Consider the following 20,841-nt stretch of genomic DNA (forward strand, 5'->3'; position numbering starts at 1 on the left):
TAAGTACAAGATGTATGTGTGAAACGCGTCTACGTGACCCTATGTTGGTGTCTTTGGTGTCATCACTTTGGAAATTAAAGGCAACTGGAATTCCTGGATGTGCGGCCGTTTCTTTTCTTACAAGGCTAGGCAGTGAAACTTAATTAAAAAACTTCAACTAGACACACCCTTAGGGGCTGTCCCTTCAGACATTACCCCAGACACATAGAGCTTACTAATCAGTTTCTTGCTGCCTAGCTTAGGAGTAGGACCTAGGTTCCCTGCTGGGACTCCGGTCTCAGTTTTTTATTTTCTTTGAGAAATGTTTATGTTTATTTTTCCTTTAGGCCCCATTCACACTAGTGCGACTTGTCCCGCGATTTTGGACCGCAAAATCGCATGACAAGTCGTTTTCCATTATTTTCAATGAGCCCCATTCATATCAGTGCGTTTTGAAGTCGCACCGACTTCAAAGTAGTTCCTGCACTACTTTGCCACGATTTTAATGCATTTTGAGGCATATAGCCTTGCCCATGCTTTCAAAATCGCGGCAAAAATCGCGCCGCGAAATCGCTGCAAAATTGCGTTGCAATAGTGTGAAAGGGGCCTTACTCACTATCGCTAGCTAGTGTCAGGGGCATCCTCCTGGTGAACTACAAGTGACAGCACTGGATTATCTAGATCCTTATGGTACCCCAGCCTGGCCAACGAGCGTGTGCAGGTTGTGTTCCGGCGCAGGCCTCGCTACGAAGGTGCCCCGACAGAGGGGACGAGCCTGCGAAGAGCACCTTCACCGGGACACATCAACCTGGAACGCCCTGAGTTGCAGCGTACCCCTCTTGGCTGACAGCACCCCCACTCAGGGTGGGAGGCGAGCTGTATCGGAGCGGAGCCTGCGTTCCATGGTATGGTGAGTGATGCTACGCCCCCTGTGTCCCTGGGACAGTCATGTGTGGGGAAAATGTGGGCCCTCTCCTGGGGATGTCAGAGCTGCAGTCTCTGTAAGATCTCCCTGGCTGGTCAACCTAGACCCTGCCTCCCTGCTCCATGTGGGGGCGATCTAGCGGCGTCCTAAGTATGGGGGGGTGTATAGCTCATACCTTGTCCTGGGGAGTTTCCTGTGGTGGATTCCCACAGTGGCCTGGTTCCCTGGGCTCCTGATTGCTGGCGCTGTTTTTGGCCGCTATTTTGGGTGTGGGCAGCCTGGCTGAAATCAATGTAAGGGCAGCAGCCATTTTGTGCCTTGCTGTGTGTTGGCGCCGTTTTCCGGCGCCATCTTGGATTTGGGCAGGCCGTATTGTGAGGGCCGTAGCCATTTTCCCTGTGTTTCTCCTATACTTTCTATTGGCACCATGTTTGTGTGGCTCAGGGCAGTTTGGCCTCTAGTGATGTTTGGTCACTTCCTCCTGCCATTTTCACTTGCTGCAAGACAAGCATGGAGAGCGGTTGCTGAATTTTTCAGGCACAGTAAGGGGGTCTTTTGGGTCATTCCTTCAGACACATTTAGCTTAATCAGTTTAATTACTTCTTAAAGGGGGACTCCAGTGGCAGCGCGGGATAGCAGTGCGGGCCGCTACCACGGATTTAAAGGGCCAGCGTTCCTTTTTTTATTTCTTTGCCAACATGAAGTCCCAGAGTGACAATTTACCCACTGATCTTGTGTGTGCATCTGGGACATCTATGTCACCTTCCCTAGCCTCCTTGTCTGCAGCCATTGAAACTTTGGCGCCCAAAGTTGATCTTGTCATGTCACAAGTTAATATTCAAAAACGGTCTATGCCCTCTCAGTCTTCTGATTCAGAGCCTGATGTGGTTGCCATGGACACTGCCCTCCCTGAGGGATCCCTGTCCTCCAACTTGGATGGTGAGAACAATGATTCCTCCTCCGCTGCTGCATGGGGAACCCATTTTGGTTGAAGCACTGGTTCGCTCCGTCAGGGAGACTTTGAATATTGATGATGAGCCCACCCAGTCAGGAAGGGGGTTGTCTTTGGCTCCCAGAAAGCCCAGAAGTCGGGTCAGGTTTTCCCCTGCCCCGAGGTGTTTCACGATATTGTGAATGAACAGTGGCGGCGCATTAAGCACATGCTGGCAGTGCCTAATCGTTTTCAATGCCGTTACCCCTTTTCGGACCCAGTTTTCAATCGCTGGACAGTGTCTCCTAAGGTGGACCACACTGTTTCCAGGTTGAATAAATCCATGGTGGTGCCCGTGGAGGACTCCCCGGTGTTTAAAGACCCGATGGACAGGTGCATGGAATCACTTTCCCGCCACCTGTACTTGTTGGCGGCCTCACTCCTCAAGCCTGTGTTCGCTCCTGTACTGGTTTCACAGACAGTTACAGAATGGATCAAGGTGCCTAAGAGCAACTTGCTGGCTGAGTCGGTTCCCCCGACTCTCATTGAGCTCACGGATCAAATGGCCCAGGCCTTTGTGTATCTGTGCGACACGGCCCTGGACGAGTCTCCTCTGGTCGGAAGAGTTTCTGTGGTGGGGATTGCACTCCGCCACATGGTGTGGCTTAAGAGCTGGTCGGCGGACCATGCTTCTAAGAAGACCAAGTCTGATCTCCCCTATTTGGGGGAATGCCTTTTTGGAGACTCCTTGGATGAGATGATCAAGGGTCTCGCAGGGGGTAAGAGTACTCTTCTCCTCCAATCCGTGAAGGGTAAGGCACCCCGAGATAAGTGGGGACCTTCCTTTAAGGCTCACCGGGGGCTTTTTCGTGCCTGAGGGGCGCAGGAAAAAGGTACACCATTCAGACTCTCCGGAGAGAACGAGCCGGATGGGCCAGAGACTAGCCAGTCTGGCTCTGCAGATGATTCCTCCTCTGCATGAAGGGAAACCCTCACCCGATTCGGGTATCTGGACGATTTCCTGTTGAGAGCGGGTTATCACCCGACCCTGTTGGGCGATCTGTCGATCCTTCTCACCGATCTCTGTCCTGGAGCTCATGGCGTTCATTCTCTGTTTGCTCCTTTGGGCGCCTCGGCTGCACGGTCTCCCAGTTCGAGTACAGTCCAACAATGCCAAGGCTGTGGCTTACGTCGATCATCAAGGGGGCACCAGGAGTGCCTGGCTGGCCCAGGAAGTGGCTGAAATTCTGACTTGGGCCGAGGCACTCATTCCAGCTCTCTCCGCTGTTCACATTCCTGGAGTGGAGAACTGGCAGGCGGACTATCTGAGTCGTCAGTCCTTGGATCAGGGGGAAGTGTCCCTGCATCCAGAGGTGTTCCGATCCCGGTGGGGGACAGCGGAAGTGGATCTGTTTGCGTCTCGTCTGAACAGAAAGGTTGAAAGGTTTGTGGCCAGGGCTCGAGATCCTCTGGCGCGTTGGTTGTGCCTTGGCACTGGTATTTGCTGCTTTTTGTGCCTTTCCTCCGATTCAACTGTTGTCAGAGTTCCTCCGCAGATTGGCGTTGGAAGAGGAGCAGGTAATTCGGGTGGCCCCAGACTGGCCTCGCCGGTCTTCGTACACAGACCTTGTAAAGATGGTTGTCGAGCCTCTGTGGTGGCTGCCTCTGAGGGAATATCTGCTGTCTCAGGGGCTGGTCTTCCATCCTGCTTTCTGGTCTCTGGCTTTAACGGCTTGAGAGTCAGAGGTCTCTCCGATGCGGTGATTCCTGCCTTGCTGAGCGCTCTGAAGGCTGTCTCCAGGAAGAGTTATCGTACCTGGAAGGCATTCTTTGCCTGGTGTGAGTCGCAGGGGTTACATCCTCGCTCCTTTTTCGGTGGCGGGGGTATTGGCTTTCTTGCAGAAAGGAGTGGACCAACGTTTGGCGTTTTAAAGGTCAGGTGTCGGCCTTGGCCGTTTACTTCCAGCGTTCCTTGGCAACTAATTCACTTATTCGCACCTTTATTCAAGGGGTGCCTCATCTGGCTCTTCCTAGGAGATCCCCTTTGCCTCCGTGGGATCTGAATATGGTTTTGTCCGTTTTGCAATGACCCCCTTTGAAAATATCAGAGAAATCTCTCTGCCTGTGTTTTCCCAGAACGTTGCTTTTCTGGTGGCTATTACCTCTGCTCGCAGTGTGTCTGAGTTGGCGGCTCTGTCCTGCCGTTTGCCTTATCTGGTCGTTCATGGGGATGAGGTAGTTCTGCGATCCAGCCAATCCTTTCTCCCTAAGGTGGTGTCTGCCTTCCACCTCAATGAGGTTATCGTTTTGCCTTCGCTTTGTGCAAAGCCCTAGCATCCCAAGGAATTTGCTTTGCATTCGCTGGATGTGGTCCGGGCGATCAGGGTTTACCTGTTAGCACGGACTCTTTTAGGTAGTCTGGTTCCCTGTTTGTCCTTCCTGAGGGACCTCGTAAGGGTTTGACGCAGCAACCATTTTCAAATGGATCAGCCAGACTATTGTGCAGGCCTATTCACTGAAGGGTCAGGTTCCTCCTTTCCCTGTGAGGGCATTCTACTAGAGTTATGAGTGCCTCTTGGGCTTTTCGCCATCAGGCTTCTGTGGCTCAGGTGTGTAAAGCGGCGACCTGGTCGTCTGTGCACACTTTTACCAAATTCTACAAGATTGACGTGATGGCGTCCTCAGATGCTTCCTTTGAGTTTTACAGGCTGCGGTTTGTTGAAGAGACTTGCTTTTCTCTTCCTGGGGAAAATTTTTGTTTCTTAGGTTAGCTCCTGTTGGTTGAGCTTCTGTTGCCCTGTTGGCTACGTTTTTTTCTGGCCTTGTGGACACGTTACTGTTTTGTTGGTTGCATTTGTTCCCACCACTCACATCTACACTGCTTTGGGACATCCCAATTGTGATGAAACTAGGAGGACGTAAGAGAAAATAGAATTTTTGTAAGAACTTACCGTAAACTTATTTTCTCTGAGTCCTCTGACAGACGCAGCCCCCGCCCCTCTATTTTGGGGTTGGTTGTATTTCCTGTACTGCTTGCTACGAAACTGATTAGTAAGCTCTATGTGTCTGGGGTAATGTCTGAAGGGACAGCCCCTAAGGGTGTGTCTAGCTAAAGTTTCTTTAATGAAGTTTCACTACCTAGCCTGCTCATGCAGAGGGCACCATTGTTGCATTATTTATATAGGATATTCTGTATATGTATGTGTATAAATATATAGAGGGAGTGCAGAATTATTAGGCAAATGAGTATTTTTGAGGATTAATTTTATTATTGAACAACAACCATGTTCTCAATGAACCCAAAAAACTCATTAATATCAAAGCTGACTATTTTTGGAAGTAGTTTTTAGTTTGTTTTTAGTTTTAGCTATTTTAGGGGGATATCTCTGTGTGCAGGTGACTATTACTGTCCATAATTATCAGGCAACTTAACAAAAATCAAATATACAGTATACCCATTTCAATTATTTATTTTTACCAGTGAAACCAATATAACACCTCAACATTCACAAATATACATTTCTGACATTCAAAAACAAAACAAAAACAAATCAGTGACCAATATAGCCACCTTTCTTTGCAAGGACACTCAAAAGCCTGCCATCCATGGATTCTGTCAGTGTTTTTATCTGTTCACTATCAACATTGCGTGCAGCAGCAACCACAGCCTCCCAGACACTGTTCAGAGAGGTGTACTGTTTTCCCTCCTTGTAAATCTCACATTTGATGATGGACCACAGGTTCTCAATGGGGTTCAGATCAGGTGAACAAGGAGGCCATGTCATTAGCTTTTCTTCTTTTATACCCTTTCTTGCCAGCCACACTGTGGAGTACTTGGACGCGTGTGATGGAGCATTGTCCTGCATGAAAATCATGTTTTTCTTGAAGGATGCAGACTTCTTTCTGTACCACTGCTTGAAGAAGGTGTCTTCCAGAAACTGGCAGTAGGACTGGGAGTTGAGCTTGACTCCATCCTCAACCCGAAAAGGCCCCACAAGCTCATCTTTGATGATACCAGCCCAAACCAGTACTCCACCTCCACCTTGCTGGCGTCTGAGTCGGACTGGAGCTCTCTGCCCTTTACCAATCTAGCCACGGGCCCATCCATCTGGCCCATCAAGACTCACTCTCATTTCATCAGTCCATAAAACCTTTGAAAAATCAGTCTTGAGATATTTCTTGGCCCAGTCTTGACGTTTCAGCTTGTGTGTCTTGTTCAGTGGTGGTCGTCTTTCAGCCTTTCTTACCTTGGCCATGTCTCTGAGTATTGCACACCTTGTGCTTTTGGGCACTCCAGTGATGTTGCAGCTCTGAAATATGGCCAAACTGGTGGCAAGTGGCATCTTGGCAGCTGCACGCTTGACTTTTCTCAGTTCATGGGCTGTTATTTTGCACCTTGGTTTTTCCACACGCTTCTTGCGACCCTGTTGACTATTTTGAATGAAATGCTTGATTGTTCGATGATCACGCTTCAGAAGCTTTGCAATTTTAAGAGTCCTGCATCCCTCTGCAAGATATTAGACATATGCCGGTTTTCGGTAATTCGATATATCACGGTATTGCATACCCACGGTATTGTTATTGTGGCATTTTTAAAATACCGGGTTCTCTGTCAAGTCTGCCTGACTTTAGAATTGATACATTTCAGTGAGCTGGATGACTCATTCACTCACTCAATAGAAACAGCTCTGGTAATATGATCCTAGAGTGAGAGACTTAGCTCCTCCCTGTAACCAATCAGACGGCACACACCCACATGCTTCTTTCCCGGGCTCAGAGAGACACAGTGCCTTCTACAAGCAAGTCTCTGCAAGTAATTTTACCATATACTGTCGATAGATAGATAGATAGATAGATAGATAGATAGATAGATAGATAGATAGATAGAGAGAGAGAGATGGAGAGATAGATAGAGAGAGATGGAGAGATAGATAGAGAGATGGAGAGATAGATAGGAGAGATAGATAGATATACATACACAGGCCTAGCAGCCCACATTACATTATTATATAGTCATCAAGCAGTGTCTGGCCTACCTGGTGATGACTGGTCCTGGTGCTCGGCTCCGATCCGATGGCCTGGTCATTAAGAGGGCAAATCCTTGCAGTCCAGAAGTGGTTAAACCTGCAGGAGGAGCGGTGTTTTTATTTGGAAATTACTTTACTATTGCTTTAGGCCTGATTCACATGATACGGTCCTGCAGGGTTTAACCACTTCTGGACCGCAAGGATTTAGCCCCTAATGACCAGGCTATCAGATCGGAGCCGAGCGCCAGGACCAGTCATCACCAGGTAGGCCAGACACTGCTTGATGGATTATTTTAGGCCTGGTTCACAGAGTTTGTACTGACTGACTATATAATAATGTGCAAAAGTGAACCAAAGTCCCTAAATTCAGCAATGAAATTGAAGTGAGGTGGAAATTTAATAATTTAAGTGTAATAATTGAATACCGTGATAATACCGTATACCGCGGCAAAACCCTAATCAATTAATCGCAGCATGAAAATCTGATACCGTCACATGCCTACAAGATATCTCACTATTTTTCACTTTTCTGAGCCTGTCAAGTCCTTCTTTTGACCCATTTTGCCCAAGGAAAGGAAGTTGCCTAACAATTATGCACACCTGATATAGGGTGTTGATGTCATTAGACCACACCCCTTCTCATTACAGAGATGCACATCACCTAAAATGCTTAATTGGTAGTAGGCTTTCGAGCCTATACAGCTTGGAGTAAGACAACATGCATAAAGAGGATGATGTGGTCAAAATATTCATTTGCCTAATAATTCTGCACTCCCTGTATATATATATATATATATACACAGATATACATACACATAGTCTTTTTAATGTGAACATAGGTTTGTGGATTATGGCCTAATACAGCTGGAAGGCAAGTTGCACTTTACATATCAGAAGACTTGAGGAGTTACTCGCAGGGGGTCGTAAAATGTAGATTGGCTTTTGGCCTGACAAAAGGTATTTATTGATGGTAACTTGAGGGGAAATGGTGGATTGTTTACCTGGTAAACATTACAAGTGGGATCTTTTCACAGTGATATCAAAGAGTATGTTGGGTTGACCTAGCAGAACCCCCCCCCCCCCCCCCCAATGTCACACTGGTATTTCAGGAGCTGGCAGTCATTCTTTCTTTTTATACACACACACATATACACACACATTCATACATGAGGATGAGAGCACAGGCTTAGGAATGGGACTCTGAAGGCTGCTATTTACTCTGTTGGATTTTGTCATCTGTTGCAAATATCTTTATTCTTTTGTGAAGTCTCAATAAATGCATCTCTCTGGAAGAACTGGGTCGTTGCAAGAATAACTTGCATTATATAAATAATTAATACCACTATTACAAATATATTATATCACTACATTATCACTACATTGGTGCCGTGACCCGGATCCGGATGTGGTTCCTAGAACACCTAGTCACCCTCTACCATTTACTAGTTACCTTGAGGGTTGAATTGTAAGATCCTCAGAGACAAAGCTGCCTGATGTGGGTGGAGTCCTGGTTTAGGGGAACCGATCTGCTGATGTCTAGTAATAATCTTTTTATTTCTATTTTAGTAGATGAACAGGAGATGAGGAAAACCTCAGAGGATTGTCTCACTTTGTCTCCAGACTGTAAAGTAGAAGATGAGGACATCACACAGTATAGTCCAGGAGAAAACCCGGCTACCTCAAATGTCCATCCGGCACCACACAGTGTAGATGGACCATCGTATTCCTCTTATCCTGAGGAACCTCAGACTGTGAGGGACGGTGTCGGACCATCGTATTCCTCTTATCCTGAGGAACCTCAGACTGTGAGGGACAGTGCCGGACCATCGTATTCCTCTTATCCTAAGGAACCTCAGACTGTGAGGGACAGTGTCGGACCATCGTATTCCTCTTATCCTGAGGAACCTCAGGCTGTGAGGGACAGTGCCGGACCATCGTATTCCTCTTATCCTGAGGAACCTCAGACTGTGAGGGACGGTGCCGTCCTTCCAACAGATAAGGGGTTTTCCTGTACTGAGTGCGGGAAGTGTTTCCATTTTAAAAGCCATCTTAATAAACATAAAATAACTCACATCAGGACAAAGCCGTATTCCTGTCCTGAGTGTGGGAAATGTTTTTCACAGAAGTCTTCTCTTTACACACATCAGAGATCTCACACGGGGGAAAAGCTATTTTCTTGTCCTGAGTGTGGGAAATGTTTTTCACAGAAGTCCTCTCTTTTCACACATCAGAGATCTCACACAGGGAAGAAGCCGTTTTCCTGTCCTGAGTGTGGGAAATGTTTTTCACGGAAGTATCATCTTCGCACACATCAGATATCTCACACGGGGGAAAAGCCGTTTTCCTGTCCTGAGTGTGGGAAATGTTTTTCACGAAAGTCTCATCTTCGCACACATCAGGGATCTCACACGGGGGAAAAGCCGTTTTCCTGTCCTGAGTGTGGGAAATGTTTTTCACTGAAGTCCCATCTTTACAGACATCAGAGATCTCACACAGGGGAAAAGCCGTTTTCCTGTCCTGAGTGTGGGAAATGTTTTTCACTGAAGTCCCATCTTTACAGACATCAGAGATCTCACACGGGGGAAAAGCAGTTTTCCTGTCTTGAGTGCGGCAAACGTTTTTCACGGAAGTCTCATCTTCACACACATCAGAGATCTCACACGGGGGAGAAGCCGCATTCCTGTCCTGAGTGTGGGAAATGTTTTTCACAGAAGTCCACTCTTTATACACATCAGAGATCTCACACGGGGGAGAAACTGTTTTCCTGTACTGAATGTGGGAATTTTTTTTCACATATGTCCAGTCTTTACAAACATCAGAGATCTCACACGGGAGAGAAGCCGTATTGTTGTCCTGAGTGTGGAAAATGTTTTTCACAGAAGTCCAGTCTTTACACACATCAGAGATCTCACACGGGGGAGAAGCCGTATTGTTGTCCTGAGTGCGGGAAATGTTTTTCACAGAAATCCCATCTTTACATACATCAGAGATCTCACACGGGGGAGAAGCCGTATTCCTGTCCTAAGTGCCGGAAATGTTTTGCAAATAAGTCCACTCTTTCCAGACATCAAAGAACTCACACGGGGGAGAAGCCATCTTCTTGTCCTAAGTGAGGGAAATGTTTTTCACAGAAGTCCAATCTTTACATACATCAGAGATCTCACACGGGGGAGAAGCCGTATTCTTGTCCTGAGTGTTGGAAATGTTTTTCACAGAAGTCCAGTCTTTACACACCTCAGAGAACTAATGGGGGAGAAGCCATATTCCTGTCACTGAAGTCCTGTCTTCCTGTACATCAGGGATCCCACACAACCCTTGCGGTGTATGAGTGCCTTGAGTGCGGAAAATGTCTTCTATATGAATGTTGGTGGACATGTGGGGAAGAAGCACACCCTGATATACACCTCAGATCTACTCCATGGCTGATCTTCATGATGTAAGAAACAGTTGATAAGGAGATCAGAGATCACCAAAGACATGGATGAAGTGTTGTACCGTGTTGGCTTTTCATTGGCTGAGTAAAGTTTGGGGTGTAGAGTGGTAAATAGAGCCGTGAAATGAAGGAATGCCCTTCAGAATGTCTTGCTTGTCTGTGTGACGGTTACTGATAATGATATAGCGGGTTAAAGAGCTAGAAGCTGTGAGATCCCATATATCTTTATCAGTAAACTTTACACAGACAAGACAGAGATTCTGAAGTTGATGTCCTTTATTTCAAGGCTCTACTTACCAGTGGTAACCCCGAAGCATGTCTCTCTGTCTTCAGTCTATCCTTCTCCCATCCCCCAACAGGAGGGAAGGAGAACTCGGAGATAAACTAGGTGAGAACTTTTTTCCTTTGCTCCTGTGTGGGTTTGGGTGGCTTGGCGGAGTGCGGCACGAGAGGTAACACCGCTTGTCTTTATATTTCTACATATCTTGTCTGGGTGGAGGGTATTGGTTGGAAAATATTTATACTGTTTGATTTTCTGTAAATAATTTCTGTTTTCCCCTTGAAGGGAGATATTATGTGTGGTTTGATGAAGGGATTGGCTCAATAGTTACCACTTCACTTACATGTTTATTTTTTTAAAATAGATGAACAAATATGACACGCATTCATTCATCCATGACAAATGTTAGTATTATTTTATTTAATTCAGTGATTTTCTATGATCATTGGGTCCATCTAGTGGCCATAATGCGGCATTGAACTATTTTTCCTGATTGAGGTATTTTGGAACTAATACCTCATTATGGCCACTAGTTGGAGCTGACGATTATAAGAAATCACTGTGTTTATTAGAATACAGCCAGAATTTGTCACGGCTGGACACATGCTTGTCACACTCACCCAACATATTCTTTGCATAGACCCCTTAGTTTCCTGTGTCGGGGGGGGGGGGGGGGGGCATACTAATCCCTGAGATCACACCCATGTATTTATGAGTATAGTGCACATTGAAGGACATAAATACCAGAGCTGTGTTTGCATTATTTTTGCACCCATGGTAAAATGCAGATTTTGGGCCTGAAGATTAGATAAAACCCCCAAACATAAATTTTCTGAAAGCAGAGGCCCTGGAGAATAAAATGGTGGTAATTGTTAAGGTGTTCCTCGTACACAAATGTCACCTTCATATCCGGGTTTATTTTTTCCTCTCCCCCATTTTCTATGGTGTGATCTTTTCTACAATACTTTGTTATAATAATGTAACACATTGTGTATTGTATTGTACACAAATTATTACCGACTCCGCCTCCACATTCCAGACAAGTCATTTTCCTGTCCAATTGGATTTTTTCTTCTTTTACTATTTTATTGATTTATTTCTGCACTCTTGTTTAAAATTAAAATTATAATAAAAAATATAATAAATTAAATAATGTAATTGTGTGTGTCGGTGCAATGATGACAAACTTCAGTATCCAGAAACGTCTGGTAGGTGACACTTCCATATACAGCCCAAGGAAGTGACAAGGAACCCCTAGGAACCTTTGGAGGAACCCTGGCTGAGAAAGGCTGGACTAGGCAGTCATATATTATTATTATACAGGATTTATAAAGCGCCAACAGTTTGCGCAGGCTCTACAATGTTAGGGCAAACAGAACAATTACAATAAAATTCAATACAGGAGGAATCGGAGGGTCCTGCTCTTTAGAGCTTACAATCTAGGAGGGAGGGTCAAGTGATACAAAAGGTAATAACTGTGGGGGATGGGCTGATGGAGAAAATAAAAGTACATTTGTTAGGTGCGGGCAGAATAGGCTTCTCTGAAGAGATGAGTTTTCAGGGAACACCTAAAGGTGGATAGAGTAAGAGATAATGAGACAGATTAGGGAAGGGAGTTCCATAGGAGAGGCTCGGGAGAAGTCCTGGAGGTGGGAGGAGGTGACAAGGGAACTAGAAAGCAGGAGATATTGGGAAGATTGAAGAGGATGATTTGGTTGGAATATTGAGACCAGGTTAGTGATGTAGCTGGAGGCTGAGTTGTGGATGACTTTGTAAGTTACCGTTAGTATTTCTAATTTAAATTTGTTGGGTGAGTGGCAGCCAATGGAGGGATTGGCAGAGAGAAGTAGCAGATGCTGAGCCATTTGTAAGGTGGAGGAGTCGGGCAGGAGCATTCATTAGGGACTGAAGGGGGGATAGCATATGTAAAAGTAAGCCAATGAGGAGGGAGTTGCAGTAGTCGAGGCAAGAGATAATCAGGGAGTAGGGATGGGCAACTGGTTCGGGAAGGGCATAAGTTTGGCTTGAACATCGTCTGAGTGTTCAACGAACACCCGAAATTTCTCTGTGCATGTTTTTCTTTTTTTATTATTATTTTTTTTCATTTTTGATACTATCAATGCAAATTTTTTTTTTTTTTTTTTTTTACAAAATATAGTTTTTAAAGGCGCAGTGATTTAAATCATGGTTAAAGTGAAAAAAAAAAAGAAAAAAATCCTTTAAATACAGAGCCTGGGGAATCCCTTTAGTCTGCCTGTAAAGTGGTGTATCTGTACTGTGTATAGAACCTGCTACAGCAAAGCTGACATTTATAAAGAAAAATATTACATTTAAATTGATTTTCCCGGCCATTGCAATAGAAATAATAAAAAAAAAAAACAATGTGGGGGTCCCCCCTCGGTCCATACCAGGCCCTTTGAAATCCCCACAATCATTCTCTGTGACTTCAACATCTCTGTTACAAAAAAACACTTCTGCTACTTCTAAATTTTTTAGTCTAGTCTCCTCATTTGGCCTGAAGCAATGGATACACAATGGATAGAGGCTTCTACTCACTCTGGTGGCAACACCCTCAGCCTTGTATTCTCCCACCTATGCACTCCATGCATCCTCTCCAACAACCCTCTCCCTCTCTCTAAACACCACTAGGGATGGGCGAACATTTTGGACCGAGCATAACTTCAGCCCGAAATGGCCCCTTCAGATGTTCGCAAAACACCCAAATTTGTGTGCTCTGCATTTCTTCTATTTATTTTACTATTTACATCCCACTGAGTGCACAGTCAATAGGTTGTTTAGAAGCGAGGCCGGGAAACCGGCCACGGCGTCCTTTACAACAAAGAGTCTTCAGCTCTCAGCGGGCTTCCCTGCAAACAGCTGAATGTAAAAATAATTATTGTTGGCAGAGAAAATAAAAAATGGGGAAAAAACGGCGTGGTGCCCCCACCGTCTATACCAGACCCCATCCATACCAGGCCAAAAAAAGGCTGCATGCTTGGACAAGGGTCTGGTATAGATTTTGAGGGGAAGCCCCATGCCAATTTTTTTTTAAAAGAAATGGTGTATCTTCCCCCCCAAAATCCATATTAGACCCTTATCCAAGCATGCAGCCTGGCAGGCCAGGACAGAGGACAAGTGAGTGCCCCCCAAACCATACCAGGCCACATGCCCTCAACATGGGGGGGGGGTGCTTTGGGGCAGGGGGGTCTGCAGGGGGCTTATCGGAATCTGGAAGCCCCCTTGAAAAAGGGGGCCCCCAGATCCTGGCCCTCATTTACCAAAAATGGGGGTTGCCTTTGGAGCTACTTAAAGTATTAGTGGTTGCCATCATCCCTAATGTATATACTAGAGCAGAGTTGTGTTGGTTCCTCAAACCAAAGAGATAGGATTGTGTAGGCAGGTAACTGTTTTTTTTAAACAAAATAATTTATTGTGCAAATAACAGAAATTGGAGAAGACAATCAAACAATATTATAGACTCGTGACAAACATTAGCGGTATAGCCGCTTGGTTTCCATTGTTTACTGTGAAGACATCCGGACTGAGGATGTGAGTGAAAGAAATGGTTTCCGACGCGTTTCGGCTATAGGAAAAAGCCTTTTTCAAGGATATCACCAATATTTCTAAAAAAGTGAACAAATCTGAAATTAGTGACATTGTAATAAACTTGTGATATCTTATAGACAATTAAAAAAAAAAAAATTATAGTTCACAAGATATTTGTAGCTTCATAAACACTCCCCAGTGTACCTTGCTGTGCTTTAGGTGGAAAAATGTGGAGCTGGTTCCCCCCACTGCACCCCCGTATTGCAGCGAGATCCTGAGTGTTGGCGTGGGCCTGTAATGCATAGACTAGGTTGGTAACCGAGTACTTATGTGCATCATCAAGGTATATGTCCGGATGTCTTCACAGTAAACAACTGAATCACCTTTTCTGCATAAAATAATATGGAAACCAAGCGGCTATACCGCTAATGTTTGTCACTAGTCTATAATATTGTTTGATTGTCTTCTCCAATTTCTGTTATTTGCACAATAAATTATTTTGTTTTAAAAAAAAGTTACCTGCCTACACAATCCCATCTCTTTGGTTTGAGGAACCAACACAACTCTGCTCTAGTATTTACCAAAAATGTGTCAAAAATAAAGACATGAGCCAGTTTTTGACAGTTACTTTAATAAAAAAAAACACAAAAACAATGTCCCCTGATGTAGATCCATCCTCAATCACAACGACCGATGCACCGCCGACCCAAAATAAATAACCTCCGCCCAAGAGGAAGGCTGACTGTCGAATGCCTGCTCCGCCGGGTGACAGTTTTTAAATGGGTAAGGGGCAGAGCCACCTGGTGATGTCACTTGGTGACCCTGCCTCATATGATGTCACCGATCCAGCATGCACCAGTCTGTTACATCACAAGGGGGCGGGCCACCAGATGATGTCACCAGGTGGCCCTGCTCCTTACCATTTTAAGAACTGTCAGACTGTCATTCCTTGAGGGTGGAGTGTTTTTTGGGGGGATCCAGAGGTGCAGTGGGCGTCGTGAATGACGATGTATCTACATCAAGGGACATTGTTTTTTTTTATTTTTTCTATAAAAGGAATTGTGAAAAATGGGTCTTAGCCTCATTTATTTTTACAATGTACCCCAAACTCATTCACATAGGGAGTGGAATCTGGGGGCCCCCTTGTTAAAGGGGGCTCCATTATTCTGATAAGCCCCCCTGCCTGCAGACCCCCACAACCACAGGCCAAGGTTGTGGGGAAGAGGCCCTTGTCCCTATCAATGTAGGGACAAGGTGCTTTGGGGCGTACCCCCCATGTTGAGGGCATGTGGCCTGGTAGGATTCAGGGGGGGGCACTCGCTCGTCCCCCCCTTTCCTGGCCTGCCAGGCTGCATGCTCGGATGAGGGTCAGTTATAGATTTTGGGGGGACCTCATGCCATTTGTTTTTTTACATTTTGGCATGGATTTCCCCTTAAAATTCATGTCAGACCCAAAGGGCCTGGTATGGATTTTGGGGGACCCCACGCCGATTTTTCCCCAATTTTTTTCTTGCCGGCAATTCTTTTCTTTACATTCTGGGGAAGCCCACTGACAGCTCATGACTCATTCGTTGTTAAGGACGCAGCGGCCGGCTTCCCGGTCTCCCTTCTTAACAACCTATTGACTGTGCGCTCGGCGGGATGTAAATAGTAAAAAAAATGAAAACACTGAGCGCACAGAAAATTTGGGTGATCGGTGAAGTTATCCTCGGCCCAAACCGATCGCCCCTCCCTAGTGGTGTTTAGAGGGAGGGAGAGGATTGTTGGAGAGGATGCATGGAGTGCATAGGTGGGAGAATACAAGGCTGAGGGTGTTGCCACCAGAGTGAGTAGAAGCCTCTATCCATTGTGTACCCATTTCTTCAGGCCAAATGAGGAGGTTAGACTGAGAAGTTTGGAAGTAGCAGAAGTGTTCGTAGTAACAGGGATGTTGAAGTCGCTGAGAATGATTGTGGGGATTTCAGAAGAGAGAAAGTAGGGCAGCCAGGCAGAGAAGTCATCAAGGAAAGTTAATACCGGTCCAGCGGGGCGCTAAATCACAGCAATTCTAGAGGAGATTGAAGAAAATAGACGTACAGTGAGCTTCAAATGATGAGAGGGAGGAGAGTGGAGAACCTGGAAGGTGCTCTGTGAGGATAGGAGGATTCCCACTCCACCTCCCTTGTGTTCCCTAGGTCCAGATTTACACCTACTTCATTCATCTTATGGTGTTTATCAATAAATGAAGTAAACTGATCCATGTGCAAATTCATATACAACATAAAGTGCTTTGTGCTCAAGATGCTGTTCCCTGCAGATCCACTGCTTCCACTTAGCACCTACTTCGTTAATCTTATAATATTTTCTTTACAATAAAAACCTGTGCAAATTCATCTAAATATACAATATTTTTTGCTCAATATAGTGTTCTCTGCAAGTCCACTGCATCCACTTTGCATCTACTTCAACAAAGTTCTGTTGCTTCAAAAAAGTTTGCAACTTAATAAAAAGTTGATAAGGTGTGAAAGTTCTCCGTGCTCCCAACTGTGCCAGCTGTAGTGTAGCCACGCCTTCTTCCACCTCTTACACACGTGATGGTGAGGGCGCCCCCTTAGTAGTGCTTCCCCACTCACCAAAGCAATATGACTCCCAGCTTTTCAGCTACCAGAGTCACAAACATCCTTCACATTCTCCTCACCTCCGATGGTAAAGGAACTGGATCCTCCTCGCTCACTCCTGCAAGTCTGCTGCTCTTTCTGTCAGTCTCCCTCCTAGACTCGGCTTCCTCCTCCGACCGCTGTTCCAGCAGGAGCTCCGCCTCTTCATACACACTCAGGGAGGAGAGAAAGGGGAAGGATATACAGTACATACACACACAGCACAAGGCCGTGTTCACACTACCAGACGGTTCTCAGGGCTGCAGTTCCTCTGAGCTCCACAAGGTGGTGATCTCACTTCTACCCAGACAGGAAGTCTCTATGGAATGCAGACAGGAAGTGATGTCAGATTCTGACAGGACATTCCATTTGGTAGGACAGAAAGAGAAGACAATGCAGGAATTGGCGCGACAGAGGAGGTAATACGTAGATTAACCCCTTCAGGGGGATCAGTTGATGAATAATATATCTTGCTGTATAAAGCTGGCCATACATGGTTCCGTTTTATCATTCAGCCAGAGTGATGAGTGAAAAAAAACTGAAGCGATTCTCCCATCCTTACCTAGGAGGGGGATGGGGGGGATCCTCCTGGCTGCACTATTGTATTCTGGCAATGGAGGGCGCTCCTCCGCTCTCAGAGTACACAGATCAGTGATGAAGCTATTGGCTGCACCTGCTGATCGAGTGACTTTTATCCGGCAGTGACCACACGTGGATGGAAATGTGACCGATCCCTGCTGAACCAGCTGAATTTCCATGTATCTATGGTCACCTTAAGTGAATTCCTCCCCTCCCCCTCATCTTCTTCATTATGTAAGTCATGCTGAGATAATCTCCCATTGGCTGAGCAATATTCTCATTTGTCTCTGAGCTCCTTCTTGCTATTCCTCGTCCTGCCTGTTGTTTCCTTGGATTGATTTTCTGTGTAGTGACCCCGGCTTCATCTCTTGGATGCGCTCGTCTGTTGCTTGTCCTGACCTTTATCCTGATTCCTGGATCTCCTCCTCATCTCTCCTCCATATCCTCTTACACAGCTTTTCTCCACCCCTGCGGTGACCCTGGGGGGTGGAAAGTTGGCACCAGCATGCAGCAAAATCCATCCCCACCATTAGGAGCTCTGGATGAAAGTGTCTGCTATTTACACTCCATTCCTCCGCATGTCACCTGCTCACATGAGAGATTACTTTCACACATTCTTGAGAGATCTCTGTATGGTAAAGGTCAAAGTTCACTCTTCATTTTAGGAGAAGTGGGAGGCACCCGGGAACAATGATTTGGTTTGCACAGGAGCCTCATATAGAGGACCCCTCAAATCTCCCCATCTAAATGTCCCTCCATCCAGAGTCTATATGTCCTATGACATCACACTGACCTCACAGCTCCTCCCCCAATGTCCATCCATCTGGCTTTTTTTTTCTCATGCTCTTAGGATGTGGGCGGAGCCTTGGCATCCTCATTAGCAAAGTGGGTCTGTTGGTCCTGCGTTGTATGTAATGATGTCAGAATGCCTGAAACAAGCTTTTACTCTGCCCAGTGTGGGGGTCCTGTGTGGGTAAATTATACCTCAGTCTGAGGTGGGGCTTTAATCAAATGGAAACCTGAATGATGAGGTGAGGAGGATTCTGGGAATTTCATTTGATTTTACTATTTGTGTTCAGACCTAGAGTTTTCCTCCTGTGAAGTCTGGAGATCATATGACCATCGCATTGCCTCCACCTCCCTCCCTGATAGAATAGAGAAATAAAAAGAAGATTCTAGAAGTCACCAGAGAGATCATGGAGGAGAGGTGAGCGGTGCTGGGAATTCTGGGACATTATCCAGTAACAGACAAGGGATGTGTCTGGATGGTGACTGTATCATTGTGTGTGTCAGGTTCCTATAAGGTGTCAGGATGTCACTGTCTATTTCTCCATGGAGGAGTGGGAGTATTTAGAAGGACACAAGGATCTCTACAAGGACGTCATGATGGAGAATCAGCCGCCCCTCACATCACCGGGTAAGAGGAGACTTTATTGTAAAGGATAGAGCAGTACGGAGGATCCACCTAGATCCCCCATCATCTGATAAACACATAGAAACAATGTATTCAGTCAGTGTGTGTGTTTCCTACAGATGGATCCAGTAATGGGAACCCACCAGAGAGATGTCCCCGTCCTCTGTATTCCCGGGATTCCACACAGGAAGGTCACACCATCCCTCACCATCATCAGGTAGATGAGGAACAATCACTGATAGTATCATTAGGATCTGTACATTATCTGCATTGTTACCATTGATGTCATTTTTATTATATATTCAGAGTGGAAACCTGAGAGATTCTAAAGTTGAGGTTAAAGAAGAGATAAAAGAGGAGGATGATGAGGATGGGGTGATGGAGGAGTCAGAGTTTCTAAAAGAACACAAAGATCTGTACCAGGACACCATGGAGGAGTCATCCAGCTACAGGAACCCACCAGAGAGATGTCCCCGTCCTCTGTATTCCCGGGATTCCACACAGGAAGGTCACACCATCCCTCACCATCATCAGGTAGATGAGTGACAATGATTGGTAGTTCTGATTTATATACAGTATATTTGTTACAATGAATGTTTTATTATATATTTAGAGTGGAAACCTCGGTGCGTATAAAATTGTTGTTAAAGAAGAGTATAAAGAGGAGGATGAGGAGTATGGAGTGATGGAGGAGTTTTCAGAAGGACACAAGGATATGATGGAGCCACCTAATACCAGGAACCCACCAGAGAGATGTCCCCGTCCTCTGTATTCCCGGGATTCCACACAGGAAGGTCACACCATCCCTCACTATTACAAGGTTGGTGGAGCAGACTGAGAATCTAGAACATGGACTCATGGAGATGATGTGTGGATTTTTTAAGTGACCTTATAGTTTTCTGATGATATTTTCTCTCATTTTCTTGGTTTAGAGTGGAGATCCAATTGATATGAAAGTTGAGATTGAAGAGAAGTATGTGAGGGATGATCAGCAGTCTATGGAGGAGGATGGAATAACGGGGACATTTATAGAGGAGGACACTCCTACAGAGATCAGCACAGGTGGGTCATTAACACTAAATCCATTCCTCCACCCATACTGCTCACTGATTGGTCCAGAGTAGGGTGGGGACTGGGTGATATCAGCCTGTAATCCCCTGGTCACTTTCCTGAGCTGTGTTTCCCGTCCTGTATTCCTGTATTTCTCTCGGATAATCTTCCTTCTCTGCTGCAGACACAATTTATGTCTCTAGACTGGATTTATGGAGATTCTGGGTTTCAGCTGGAAGCGTAATGTTGATTTTCACCATAGGAGTTACCAGACCTAGGCACCTGGGGTTTGTTCTTCGGGTTTTCTGCCCCATACCTGGGTCTAGTAAGATCTCTGATAGAACAATTCTCCCGGGGTTACTTGCTCTGTTATTTGCTGGCTGTGCCGGGTGGAGGGATATGTCTGTATAGTCTCACACCCAAGTCACTGAGTGCAGTCTCAGGAGATGGGAGGCAGCGGTGTGGGACCTCTGCAACTTGTCTCATGGGAACATTTAGAGTCGGTGTAAACCCTCCATATACCCAGTGAAGTGATTGGCCTCAGGGGATACACAGAGATGAAACAAATCCTCCTACATAAGTTCAAACTTTATAATCAGTTACAGCAAACAGTTTTTTCCTTTTGGAAAAAGGTTTTTACAAGACTAAATAAAAGCTGATCATTGTAAGCACCCCTGTCAGTGGTAAATGGTCTGCCCTATCCCAGTAACTGATACATTCTGCTTTAGAGTTGGAGCTTTTTATAGAACAGATTTACTGGCCAGATCACCAGATGAACATATAAGAAATCCTAAAAAGGAAAACTAACATCAAATCTAAGAATCGATAAGCTGCAATATAATAAATATTTCCTTTGGGTTTCATGTCTTACATTACAAATATTTATATTTTCCGTCAGCCAATCCAGTAGGAGGTTTATGTCACTGGTGCATGCTGGGGGAGGAAATAAATATTTGGGACAGGCCATGTGCTCGCTCTCTTCCCCTGGGATGAGGTGTAGGGAGGGGCTGCTGGATGGAGCTCTGCTGTTCGGTCCATTAG

The 20,841-nt window shown here is 45.6% G+C and overlaps 1 protein-coding gene and 2 pseudogenes across 3 annotated transcripts in view; 2 read left to right on the top strand and 1 right to left on the bottom strand.

Moving 5' to 3' along the window:
- LOC309548857 overlaps positions 1–14,419 on the top strand; it is a 39,282-nt pseudogene extending 24,863 nt beyond the window's left edge. The window contains exons 3-4 of the transcript in view: positions 9,010–10,139; positions 14,341–14,419. The product of the transcript in view is annotated as an uncharacterized misc_RNA (transcript). The remainder of the gene's footprint in view (positions 1–9,009; positions 10,140–14,340) is intronic.
- Positions 1–20,841, bottom strand: part of LOC309550245 (uncharacterized protein) — a gene marked incomplete at its 3' end in the record, with an annotated part of 2,091,994 nt that overhangs the window by 926,755 nt on the left and 1,144,398 nt on the right.
- Positions 18,420–20,841, top strand: part of LOC309548860 — a 56,962-nt pseudogene continuing 54,540 nt past the window's right edge. Inside the window, exons 1-3 of the transcript in view lie at positions 18,420–18,753; positions 18,870–18,967; positions 19,057–19,284. The product of the transcript in view is annotated as an uncharacterized misc_RNA (transcript). The remainder of the gene's footprint in view (positions 18,754–18,869; positions 18,968–19,056; positions 19,285–20,841) is intronic.

The sequence above is a fragment of the Pelophylax lessonae genome (genome assembly GCF_965119305.1).
Source record: "Pelophylax lessonae genome assembly, chromosome: 3".
NCBI lineage: Eukaryota > Metazoa > Chordata > Amphibia > Anura > Ranidae > Pelophylax > Pelophylax lessonae.